Source organism: Triticum urartu, chromosome 5A (assembly GCF_056163025.1).
Source record: "Triticum urartu cultivar PI428250 chromosome 5A, HENAU_Tu73, whole genome shotgun sequence".
Lineage (NCBI taxonomy): Eukaryota > Viridiplantae > Streptophyta > Magnoliopsida > Poales > Poaceae > Triticum > Triticum urartu.
The window spans coordinates 239,969,885-239,983,582 of NC_141877.1; positions in this window are offsets into that span (position 1 = coordinate 239,969,885).

Consider the following 13,698-nt stretch of genomic DNA (forward strand, 5'->3'; position numbering starts at 1 on the left):
GACGAAAGCTTGCATTGATGGAGTGCTTCTTATCCCTTTATCTGTTTCTTTTTTTATTGTTGAACTATGCACATATCGTTGGATGAAACTATTGCAATATATATGATTGGGTGCCTCTATGTTGAACTTGCTATGTATGATGGAACTTGGTATGGTTGGATGGAACTATGCATGTATGATGAAGTTATGTATTGGATATCTTATATGTTTGCTCTGTAATTGCCCTATGAAATATATATTATATATATATATATATATCACCTATTTTGCTTTGAAAATGCTTGGATATAAGAAAAAACAAAAAAAGAGAAAATACAACCTCTTTGTCGTCTGCCACCGACAACAAAGGGTTCTTCGCCGTCTGCCACCGACGGCAAAGATTCCATGTGGCAGCAACCTGCGCAACCTGGGAGCTGACCATTTGGTTACTTTGCCATCTGCCAGCGGACGACAAAGGGGAGGGAATGTTTTCCGTCCGCTGGCGGATGGCAAAGGCTGTCGTTAGCCACCCAACATGGCTAACACCTATTAGCTACCGTCCATTTTCTTTGTCGTCCGCCACTGACAGCAAAGGTCCTTTGCCGTCCGCTTTGACGAAGTAGTCGGTAAAGAACCTATTTACCGTATCCCTCTTTGCCGGACAGGTTTGCCGTCGGTGGTGGACGGCAAAGCACTTTGCTATCTGCTTTTGGTGCCTTTGCTGTCCGCCGTGGCAGACGACAAATAAGCTAATTCCTGTAGTGATCATATATTAAAATCCAAAATACCTTGCTGTAGTTTAATTTCTTTTCTTTAATTTTGTGTTTTTGTTTATCTATCTACCACCATGAGATTTGATCCTTACAATTACCCACCACGGGATTGACAACCCCTTGTGTGGGTTGGGTGCAAGTATTTGTTATTTTGTGTGTAGATGTTGTTCACGAGGTATTGCGTGGTTCTTCTACTGGATTGATAACCTTGGTTCTTAAACGAGGGAAATACTTATCTCTACTGTACTGCATCATCGTCTCCTCGTCAAGGAAATCCCAACGTGCTCACAAGTAGCAAGCTCGCCGACAGGTGCGCTCGAGCGAAGGAAGATACGTTGATACCGAGGAAAGGGTTGATACTTCTTGTGGTCACAATAAGCGCAAGAATCAGAAGCGCAAGTCCAAAGTGGTAGTTGCGGTGGAGTCACCCGGCAAGAAACCCAAGGCTAGCAGCAAGGATGGAGATTGAGCCATATGTGGTGGCCCGGGGAGCCCTTACTGGAAGATCCATTGTTCCTCCGACCACGACATTGAAGACTACCGCTGGGTGGAATACCTGGTCGAGAAGTAGAAGAAGGAATAGGAGAGGCGGGACAAGGAGAGGAGAGCTAAGGTTGGAGTTGGGGGCTTCAAGAAGAAGGACAAAAAGCAAGAAGAGTAGCCAGCCAGAGGCCATGACAAGCGATACAAGGATGATGCGAATGATGAGGAAGAGGAGAAGGCTGTTGACTTCTAGAAGGCTGAAGCCGTGGAATGTGTTCACAGGGTGATGTAGGGTAGGGACCCTAATCGGCCGATCTTTCACGAAAGGAGCAGATCCCGCGATGAACACGAAGAACATGAGGACGGAAACGAGGGGAAAACACAAGGGGAACACAAGAGAACACTCAAACCAACAAGTATGATGACACATGCGCTAGATCCATGAACACAAAGGAAGATACAAGATCCAAAGTCAACAACGGACGATACAAGAGGTAACCGGTGTTCTCCGTGAGGAGGTCTTGAATCCAACATGGATCTTCTTCGTAGAGGGGCCGCCATCTCTCTCGTGGAGTAGATCTGATGTGGATGAGCAATGCTCTATCTCTAATATGAGCTAAACCAATGCTAACCCTAGCTAGAAGGAATAGGAGGTCTATATATAGTCTTGGTGCAAAAGAGGGGGGCGAAGGGGTACATGGGCTGCGGCCCAACCCGAAACAACACACAGGCGTCAGACGTCCGGGAGTCACCGATCGTCCGGAGGTTCGCGAGGGTCCGGAGGTCCGGTGCCTGTCGGACGTCCGTAGATTCAGCTCGGGTGGTCTTCAGTCGGACGTCCGGGTGACAGTCCTTCGTTGGATTCCGGAGATCCATAGATTTGGCTCGGGTGCGGTGGCTTCGGTCATCCGGAGAGGGCCGGACGTCCGGATCCTGGAGATCATCGGACGTCCGGTGGCGAGCGGACGTCCGGAGCCTGTAGTTTGTTCTTCATCACTTCTTCTTCTCCGTCTTCACGTCCATCTTCCTCTTCTTCTTCTCCTTGCTCCTTAGCTTCTCCATGATACCTAAGTATGCACAAAGTGTCCGTATGAGGTAGTAGCCTGTCTCATGTGCATCAAAGTGGAAATGTGAGAGGAGAGATGTCACCTCGGTTTCAAGAGCTCTTGCACGTGCTTGTGTCATGGGTCCGCTAGGCACTTGGTGATGCGATGGTAGGTCCATGGGGATGACCTTGGGATTCTCCACATCATCTCCCCTCCCTTGGGGAAGATCCGTCCTCGGATCAAATTCTTCATCACCATGGTAGGGAGAGAGATCTTTGACGTTGAAGATGTCGCTCACGGAGTACTTGTCGCGTAGAATGTCGATCTTGTAGGCATTGTCGTTGCAGCGTGCAAGCACCTTGAAGGGTCCATTCGCTCGTGGTCAAAGCTTGGACTTGCGTTCTTGTGGAAAGCGGTCCTTGGCGAAGGTGTAGCCACACAAGAACACCAATGGTGAAGACCATGGGGTGCTTATTGATGTTGAGCTTGGTCGCAAGTCATTGTACATGGCCTCGATAGTATGTCTTGTATCTTCATGCACCTTCTTGAGATGAGTCACACATGCACTTGCATCCAAATTGATGCGATCTTGGAGTGGTAGAGGGAGAATGTCCAATTGGGACAAAGGGTTGAATCCGTAGACGACCTCGAAGGGGGATTTGCCGGTTGTTGAGTGTCTTGCTCGGTTGTAGGCGAACTTGGCGATAGGTAGGCACTCCTCCCACTCCTTGATGTTCTTATTGATGAGTACTCGAAGTAGAGCGGAGAGTGTGTGGTTGGTAACTTCCGTTTGGCCGTCGGTTTGTGGATGATACGCTGTGGAGAAGAGTAGCTTGATTCCGAGCTTGGTGCATAGGGTCTTCCAAAACTAGCTAAGAAACTTGACGTCGCGGTCCGAGACGATCGTCTTTGGCACTCCGTGTAGACGCAATATTTCCCTACAAAATAGAGTAGCAACATGTGAAGCATCGTCTATCTTGTTGCAAGGAAGGAAATGTGCCATTTTTGAGAAACGGTCCACAACGACAAATACCGAATCCTTCCCATTTCTAGTCCTAGGCAAACCAAGTACAAAGTCCATGCTAATGTCTTCCCATTGTTGATATGGAATTGGTAGAGGCATATAAAGGCCATGGGATTGAGATTTGGACTTAGCTTTGCGACATGTAGAGCATCGGTTGGTGAAGCGGTTGACGTCACGAAACATCTTGGGCCAATAGTAGTTCTTTGAGAGCGTAGCGAACATCTTGTCGCGTCCAAAATGTCCCATTAAGCCTCCTCCATGAGATTCCTGCAAAATCAACAAAGGAAGAGAAGACTCGGGGATGCAAAGTTTGTTAGCTTTCATAAGATATCCATCTTTGATGTAATAGCGTTCCCAAGAGGTGTGCGTCAAACACTTGGCATAAGTAGTAGCGAAAGTAGGATCATGCTCATACAAGTCTTTTATATGCTCAAAATCAATGACATCCAATTCAAGTTTAGTAACAAGCATGAATATGCGGGAAAGGGCATCCGCCACAATGTTTTCCTTACCCTTAATGTAATTGATGACATAAGGAAAAGACTCAATAAATTCACTCCATTTAGCATGACGCTTGTTCAACTTGGTTTGGCCCTTAAGATACTTGAGCGTTTCATGATCGGTATGAATGATAAATTCATGAGGGCGAAGATAGAGTTCCCATTCATGCAAAATGCGGACTAAAGCATAGAGCTCTTTGTCATAGATGGGGTAATTGAGTTGTGCGCCAGAGATTTTCTCACTAAAGTAAGCTATGGGGCGCTTCTCTTGCGTTAACACACCTCCTATGCCATTACCGCTAGCATCGCAATGAATCTCAAAGGGTTTGTCAAAGTTGGGTTATGCAAGCACGGGAGCATGAGTAAGCAAATTCTTAAGCTCATTGAAAGTGGTATCTTGGGATGGTCCCCAAACAAAAGGCGCATTCTTCTTGCTCAAATCATGCAAAGGCAAAGCAATGGTGCTGAAATCTTTCACAAAGCGACGATAGAAACCCGCAAGGCCAAGAAAGCTAAGCACTTGTTGCAAATTGGTTGGTTGTGGCCAAGCCTTAATAGCATTGATCTTGGACTCATCAACATGAACACCCTTAGAAGATACAACAAAGCCCAAGAAAACGAGCTTGTCAACGCCAAAAAGACATTTCTCCATATTAGCATAGAGACGCTCTTTTCGAAGAGTTTGTAAAATGGTTCGGACATGGGTGACATGCTCTTTGAGAGACTTGGTAAAAACAAGGATATCATCGACGTAGACCACAACAAACACACCAATGTAAGGGCGAAATACATGATTCATAAGACATATAAAAGTACACGGTGCTTCCGATAGACCCATAGGCATGACTAATCACTCATACAAGTCAAACTTGGTTTTGAAAGCGGTTTTCCATTCATCACCCTCTTGTATGCGGATTTGATAGTAACCACTTTTAAGATCAATTTTTGAAAAGATAGTGGCACCACTAAGTTCATCAAGCATATCATCAAGGCGTGGAATGGGATACCTATAACGAATGGTGATAGCATTGATAGGTCTACAATCGGAGCACATGCGAAAGCTACCGTCTCGTTTTGGCACAAGAATGACCGGGACGGCACAAGGGCTCAAACTTTCACGCACATGTCCATGGTCTATGAGATTCTTTACTTGCCTTTGTATTTCTTTGGTTTCTTCGGGGTTGACGCGGTAGGGAGCTTTGTTCGGAAGCGGTGCTCCGGGGATGAGGTCGATGCGGTGCTCGATGCCTCGTAGTGGAGGTAGTCCAAAAGGTAGCTCGTCGGGGAAAACATCGTGAAATTCCTGCAAAAGAGAAGACAACACTAGAGGAAGAGTGTGAGAGGTGTTAGCTTATGGTGCATTGTCCTTGCACAAAAGGACGTAGTGTAGGACACTAGATGGGTTCTCACACACTCCTCTTATCTCACTTTTGGTGGCAAATAGGATTAAGTTCTTTTGTCGCTCATCGTGGAGGCGCTCGATTTGGGCTTGTGGTGCTCACTCTCTTTTTCTTGGCTCGCTCTCTCACTATTATCTCCACAATGGGTGGCTTGCTTGTCGGCGACAACTTGGCTTGGAGACATGGGACGAAGTACGAACTCCTTTCCTTTAATCTTGAAGATGTAGTGGTTCGTTCATCCGTTGTGGATGAATCCTCTATCAAATTTCCATGGGCGTCCAAGGAGGAGGTGGCAAATGGTCATTGGAACGACGTCGCACTCCAAAGTGTCTTCATAGGCGCCAATTTTGAAGGAGACCTATACTCGATGCTCGACTTGGATAGTGCCGGAGTCGCTAAGCCATTGCACTTTGTATGGATGTGGGTGCTTCATCTTGGGCAATTGGACCTTGGAGCAAAGTTCTTCACTTGCGAGATTATGACAACTCCCTCCATCGTTGATGACCTTGATGGAGCGTCCATTGATGCCGGCCTTGGTGTGGAAGATATGGCATCTTTGGTCTTCTTCTTGGTGATGTTGGAGAGTCAAGACCTTGGAGACAACAAGAGCGGGACTTGAATCTTCATCGCAAAAGACTTGTTCCTCTTCATCGTTCACTTGCCGGTGTATGGCGACTTGCTCAAGAGCGTCTATTTCTCCTTCACTCATCGAGTTGTAGGTGCCGTCGTCATTGAGTATCATGGTCCGCTTGTTGGTGTACTCATAGGATTTGTGGCCTCGGCCTCCGCATGTGAAGCATTTGAAGGAACTCATCTTGATGGTCTCATCGGTGGGGGTTGAGGATGATGAAACTCTCAGCTTGAAGTTGCCCGTAGTAGAAGGATGACTTGGAGTTGACGAAGCTTTCTTGGAACTCGAATTGTCGATGTTGCTAGTAGAAGGCTTGGTAGACAGTGTTGGAGTCGTTGAAGCTTGGGTGTTGTGGAAGCCGTATGACTTGGATGAGAACTTGGCATACTTGAAATCATCTTGCACTTGACGTTCCGCTTTGGTAGCTTGATGCACTAGCTCGATGAGGTTTGAGTATGGTTGGAAGTCGGCGATCTTCTTGATAGGATGGTTGAGTCCATTCAAGAAACATGCCATTGTTTTCTCATCATCTTCCATGACATTGGCTCATATCATGGCAATCTCCATCTCCTTGTAGTACTCTTCAACACAATTGGTTCCTTGCTTGAGTAGTTGGAGTTTCTTGAAGAGGTAGCGGTTGTAGTAGGTAGTCATGAAGCGTGCTCTCATGACATCCTTCATTTGTGCCCAAGTAGTGATGGGTGGTTCACCTCTTGCCTCTCAACGCTCGATAACTTGTTCCCACCAAATGAGGACATAGTCTTGGAACTCAAGGGATGCCATCACGATCTTCTTCTCTTTGTCGTAGTTGTGCAAGCGGAAGATTTTGTTGACCTTCAAGGCCCATGAAAGGTATTCTTCGGGATCGTTGCTTCCATTGAACTTGGGCATGGTGAACTTGAGCTTTCCGTAGTGTTGCTCTTCATTGTGTTGGGGTCGGGGATGATGATGCCCATGTTATTGATGATTGTCAAGCTCGTGTTGCTCTTGGTGAGGAGGGTTGTCAACCTCATGTTGCTCTTGTCGTGGAGGATTTCCATTTTCGTCATGCTCTTGATGAACTTGATGTTCTTGGCGAGCTTGTGGAGGATCTTGTCGAGCTCGAGGAGGAACTTGACGATGCACGCGAGCTTGAAATCTTCGTTCTTGAATTTCTTCGTGAAGTGCTTCTTCATGTTCACGAGTTTGTCGGCTTCGGTTGGCTATGGCTCGACATGAATCTTGGAGGGCTTATTGTGCCGCAAGTGCTTGAGCGTCACGGAGTTGTTGTTCTTGGCGTTGTGCCTCGGCGTCTTGTGCATTTTGGTGTAGATGCACTCGCTCTTGCTCTTCATGTTGGCATTGTCATTGTCGTTCTCGTGCTAGCGCGAAAGCCTCTTGGGTTTGACGTTGTCGGCACTCTTGAGAGTTGGTGTCGCATAGAGGATTGAGGCTTGCTTGACGATCGTTGTGTGCAGCACGGCGTAGAGTGTTCTATGTCGGTGTACTTGAGCCGAAGAGGGTGAAATCGGAGTGTCGACTTGAGCGAGTCCTTCTTGATGAAGACGAAGTGGAAGAAGAGCGGTTGAGCAACAAAGCGTGAATTTCGTCCATCCTTGCGTCATTCTCTTGCTTGTGATCGTTGAGCTTGTGGTCGAAGTAGTCCCTTGTACGTTGCTCGGAGAGTCGCAAGTCGGCAGCGAGGTTGTCGATGCATGCACTCATTGCTTATTGCTCTTGATGCAAAGCATGTTGTGCACCAAAGAGGTGGCTCTTGGTGACGTAGGAGTTCGTGTCGTCGTCATGCTCAATGAAGAGTGGGTTGGTATAAGTACTTGGCCTATCCATCATTCCAAGATACACAATGTGAGTGGTAGAAAGAGAAGAACGAATACCAAATGTACCTTGACCGAAGTTGAAAGTGGATCAATGATCACTCCAATGTGGACAAGGAAATAGCACAATTTGTACCGATTCTTGTCGGTTTATCACACCTACATAAGTAAAAGCTTATGGTGGAGCTTGGTTAGGATGGTGGCACAAAATTTAATGCAATTGTAAGTGAGCTTCAATAATGTTGGAAAAGATTCGCAAGATTCCAATGTAACAAGTAGACCAAGCAATGTAGTGTACATGGAAACACACACGCAAAGAGATAAGTGGGGTTGGGCAACCAAGGATGAGCCAAAATGTGGAATCCACAAAAATGCTCGTGTTCCACAACACTAGAGAGACGCTAGCACGATTGCACAATAGGAGGATACAAGACTTGTGCATAACCTACTAAGCAAAAATGCAACGACTTCTATCCCAAGTATGTTCTATGCAAGGTGTTTCTATGCAATGATCCAAGATGATCGAGTATGACAATCTTAATGTTGTATGATGCTATGGTTCTTGCTTAAAAGCTCTTTTCTTATCTATCCCTTTTGCTTAAAAGCTTGTTTGGCTCGTTGTTGTTTGAGCTCTTTTCTCATGCAATGCTTGACAAACCAAGATAGCAATTGTGTATGCGATGACAACCTTGTGACACAAGAGATGATACCAAGATATGCAACAATGATGTATGTATGCTATGGGAAGTATGATCACTAATGTGCACAAGTCTCGTTGCCGGCAATACTCAATAGCTAGTCTCGATGGGTAAGAAACGCAAAGGAGTAAGGCTAGGATGGCTACAATATAATGGCAAGGATGATGTATCACGATACCAAGAAGAGGTTACCGTTCTTGCTTACGGTATGGTGTCAAAATGGTAGACCGAATACCAAGACGTCGTCGAGGTAGTCGTTGTTGATGATGTGTCCGTGGCGAAGAAGAGCGGCGGTGATGTTGATGTCGAACCGTACCTAGATAGCCGAAACACAAAAGGATACAGAACCGCAACTCAAATTCTCAAAGCTCGAAGAGGCAACACGTGTCGGAGTATGAAACGGGTAAGCAATGGTGGTGGTATGCAGAAGTGGTGATGGTGTATAGGTGGTAGGAGTGCGTATGCGGAAATGTGGGGCGGTGGTGGTGACTAACTGAAAAAAATTCAGTTTCGTCAGTGTGGGTCGGACGTCCGGGCTGGGCCGGTCGTCCGGTCGTCAGACGTCCGGTGCCTGGGTGAAACTCGGGCACGAGATGAACTGCTAGGGTTCGTGGTGGAGATATGGAAATTCGTCGAATCCGGAGGATTTTGTGGATGGAAATGGTGGAGACAAGGGGGAAAAGCTAGATCCACTCAAAACAAAGCAAATCCACGTATCAAATCCAACAAAATTTGAACACACCAACAAATCACAAAAAAATTGGGGCTATTTTTGTGGGGAAATTTTCGAATTTGGGACAAAAACTAGGCTAGCAACACAATAGGGAGGCTCCGGAATTGTGATCAACTAGGCTCTGATACCAAGATGATGTAGAGTAGGGACCCTAATCGGCCGATCTTTCATGAAAGGAGCAGATCCCGCGATGAACACGAAGAACACGAGGAGGGAAACGAGGGGAAAACACAAGGGGAACACTCAAACAAACAAGTATGATCACACATGCGTTAGATCCATGAACACAAAGGAAGATACAAGATCCAAAGTCAACAACAGACGATACAAGAGGTAACCGGTGTTCTTCGTGAGGAGGTCTTGATGTTCTTCTCCGTGAGGAGGTCTTGAATCCAACGTGGATCTTCTCCGTAGAGGGGCCGCGGTCCCTCTCGTGGAGTAGATTCGATGTGGATGAGCAATGCTCTATCTCTAATATGAGCCAAACCAATGCTAACCCTAGCTAGAAGGAATAGGAGGTATATATATAGTCTTAGTGCAAAAGAGGGGGGGCGAAGGGGTACATGGGTTGCGGCCTAACACGAAACAACACACATGCGTCAGGCGTCCGGGAGTCACCGGTCATCCGGAGGCTCGCGAGGGTCCGGACGACCGGTGCCTGTCGAACGTCCGTAGATTCGGCTCGGGTGGTCTTCGGTCGGACGTCCGGGCATCGGTCGTGCGTTGGATTCCGGAGATCCATAGATTTGGCTCGGGTGCGGTGGCGTCGGTCGTCCGGAGAGGGCCGGACGTCCGGAGCCTGGAGATCGTCGGACGTCCGGTGGCGAGCGGACGTCAGGAGCCTGTAGTTTCTTCTTCATCACTTCTTCTTCTCCGTCTTCACATCCATCTTCCTCTTCTTCTTCTCCTTGCTCCTTAGCTTCTCCATGATACCTGAGTATGCACAAAGTGTCCGTATGAGGTAGTAGCCATGTCTCATGTGCATCAAAGTGGAAATGTGAGAGGAGAGATGTCACCTCGGTTTCAAGAGCTCTTGCCCGTGCTCATGTCATGGGTCCACTAGGCACTTGGTGAGGCGATGGTAGGTCCATGGGGATGACCTTGGGATGCTCCGCATCACAGGGGAGTGCTACCTGTGCGCTGCGTTGGGATTTCCCTGAAGAGGAGGGGATGATGCAATACAATAGAGATAAATATTTCCCTCAGTTATGAAACCATGGTTATCAATCCAGTAGGAGAACCAAGCAACACTATGTAAACAACACCTGCACACAAACAACAAATACTTGCAACCCAACGTCTAGAGGGGTTGTCAATCCCTCAATGGGTATGAGCAAGATTAAAAGATATAGTTTTTGATAAATAGATCTAAGAAAAGACAAAATAAAATAAATAAAAGAAAATTGCAGCAAGGTATTTTTGGCTTTAATATATGATAGAAATAGACCCGGAGGCCATAGTTTTCACTAGAGGCTTCTCTCGAGAAAATAGCATACGATGGGTAAAAAAATTACTGTTGGGCAATTGACAGAACAGAAAATAATTATGACGATATCCAAGGCAATGATCATGTATATAGGCATTACGTCCAAGATTAGTAGACTGAGCCGATTCTACATCTACTACTATTACTCCACACATCGATCGCTATCCAACATGCATCTAGTGTATTAAGTTCATGAAAGAACGGAGTAATGCCTTAAGCAAGATGACATGATGTAGATAAGATAAACTCACGTATGGATAAACACCATCTTGTTTTGCTTAATAGCAACGATACATGCGTGTCATGTCGAATTTTTTTTCTGTCATGCTTATGACACTTCTATGACTATAATTGTGACAAAACCCGGTATCATCATAGATGTGGCGGGCTCCTACTTCTATGACAATAAATCATAACAGAAAATGGGATTTTCTTCCTGGGCGGGCCAGAGACGCAGCTGCATGACATTCTTTGGGCCGTCCATGACGGAAAAAACCATGGTAGAAGCGAGGGCGAGGAAAATATCGGGGGGGGGGGGGGGGGGTCCCGTTTACGGTGGGTGGTCCGGGGCCGAGTGATGCGCGTTTCTCTCATACATACGCGCGTGTGTGTGAGGTGTTGCGCTCTAACTAAACCCGAGCGAGGCGTTGGGCTCTAACTAAACCCGAGCGATTGCACTGCAGGCTACACATTACTGAACCCGAGCGATCAATCGATGGTTGTTAACAGAACCCGATTGAGTGATTCCTTCGCTACTGCTGCTAACTGAAGCCGATCGAACTTGCTGCCTCTTGATGAACAGTGAGCGTTGTTGGGGGGGGGGGTTGGATGAACAGTTCCCGGTGGGGGTGGATGAACAGGACCCCGTGGCAGTAGAGGCTGTTGCCGCTGGATGAACAGGACCCCGATTGATCGTGCCGGTTGGGAGGTGGATGAACAGGACCCCGTGGAGGGCTGGTTGAACATTAGCCGGTGGAGGGCTGGATGAATAGTAGCCCATGGAGGGGTTGTTGAACAGGACCCTATGGAGAGGCCTGGTTGAACAGTAGCCGGTGGAGGAGCGGTGGAGGCTGGATGAACAGGAGCCCGTGGATGAACAGTCGCATGTGGAGGCTGGAGGAGGTCGATGGTGGATGAACAGTATCCCATGGAGGCAGTCGATGGTGGAGATGAACAGTATCCCGTGGAGTCCCGTTTTGCGGTACGCCATACCCCTCCCGATGAACAGGATCATCGTTTCGATCATAGCGCTCCAACACAAGTCCGTTTCCTCCGTTTTGCAGCACGCCACACCCCTCCCGATCAACAGGACCCCGTTTCGACCGTAGGAGGTCCAAGAGAAGTTCGTTTCCTCCGTTTTTCGGTATGCCAGACCCCTCCCGATGAACAGGATCCCGTTTCGATCGTGGCCGGTCGAACACAAGGTCGTTTCCTTCGTTCTGTGGTACGCCAGGCCTCATTTCGATCGACTGCGTCCAAGCCGGTTGGCTCCCGATGAACACCACGTATTTTGTTGCCTCCCGATGAACATGACGCATTCCGTTGCCTCCCCATGAACACGACGACGACGCAGTTTCTCCGTTCCGAACCAGCCATGTACACGAGCCCTGGCCGTACGTATGCGCGAGTAGGCGTTTGAGACCCCGCCCGTATGTATGTACGTGGCCGTATTTAGTTTCTTGCACCTTGGCTGCTGTACGTACATGTACATGCTACGTGTGCGCCTCTACTACGACACATGCGCGCCTCTACTACGACACGTGCTCTTCCTTACACGGCCATGATTCATTGCTGCAGCTTGCAAACAGACCGATCGACCAGTATGCACGTACACGTTCGCGACCAGAATGACAACGCTACGTACGCTCTGGTGAGGTGGGTCCCAGCGGTCAGGGAGGATAAGGATGCACTTCCTTGCATGCAAAGATATAGCTGCTTGGTCCCAGCTGTCAAAGGGGTACTGTTTTTCCCGTAATAAGGACACACTTCTTTGCGTGCGAAGATGTAGCTGGTCGGTCCCAGAGTTAGGGGGAGAAAACATTATTTTTCAACGTAAAAAGGATGCAGTTGCATGCATGTGTCCATGGGCGTGGTGCCTCCCCATTGTCAGCCCCTCACGTACAGTCATCTTCCGATGACTCTTGTTTGTTGACCACGTTGACCACGCCATGCCGAGCGCACCAAGGCCGGTGGACGACGTCGAGGCCCTAGACTGGAATGACCTGAAGATGGGGAAGACGCGGCAGTGGAGTCGCAGATGGAGAGGAGTGGGAAACTCGACTGGTTCAGGTGCGTGGCAGCACTTCCGCGGTGCCGCCCATGGGAGACAGGAGCAAGAACAGAGGTTGAAGAAGGAGCACGGCTGTTGGATTAACATCTGAGGGAGTCCTGGACTAAGGGGTCATCGGGTGTCCGACCTATTATCCATGGGCCGGACTGATGGGCTGTGAAGACATGAAGGCCGAAGACTGCACCATGTCCGGATTGGACTCTACTTGGTGTGGAAGGCAAGATTGGCGACCGAAGATTCCTTCTTATGTAACCGACTCCATGTAAATCCTAGATCCTCTCGGTGTCTATATAAACTGAAGGGGGTAGTCCGGAAAGGACACCACATATACTCATTACCATAGGCTAGAATTCTAGGGTTTAGTCATTACGATCTCGTGGTAGATCAACTCTTGTAATACTCATATTCATCAAGATCAATCAAGCAGGAAGTAGGGTATTACCTCCATAGAGAGGGCCCAAACCTGGGTAAACATCGTGCCCCCGTCTCCTGTTACCATCGATCCTAGACGCACAGTTCGGGACCCCCTACCCGAGATCCGCCGGTTTTGACACCGACATTGGTGCTTTCATCGACAGTTCCACTGTGTCATTGACAAAAGGTTTGATGGCCCCCTCAATCGTCAATAATGACGTTGTCCGAGGAGGAACCTTCCTCCCCGGACAGATCCTCGTATTCAGCGGCTTCGTACTGCGGGCCAACTCGCTTGTCCATCTGGAGCAGATCGACGGCTACGCCATTGGCCATCAGGTCGGATTCGGAAGCTTGAACCACGCCACGGATATCCGCGGAGACTTGATCTTCGAGGGACTGGAGCCCACGGTGATCGCTCCCCTCATCC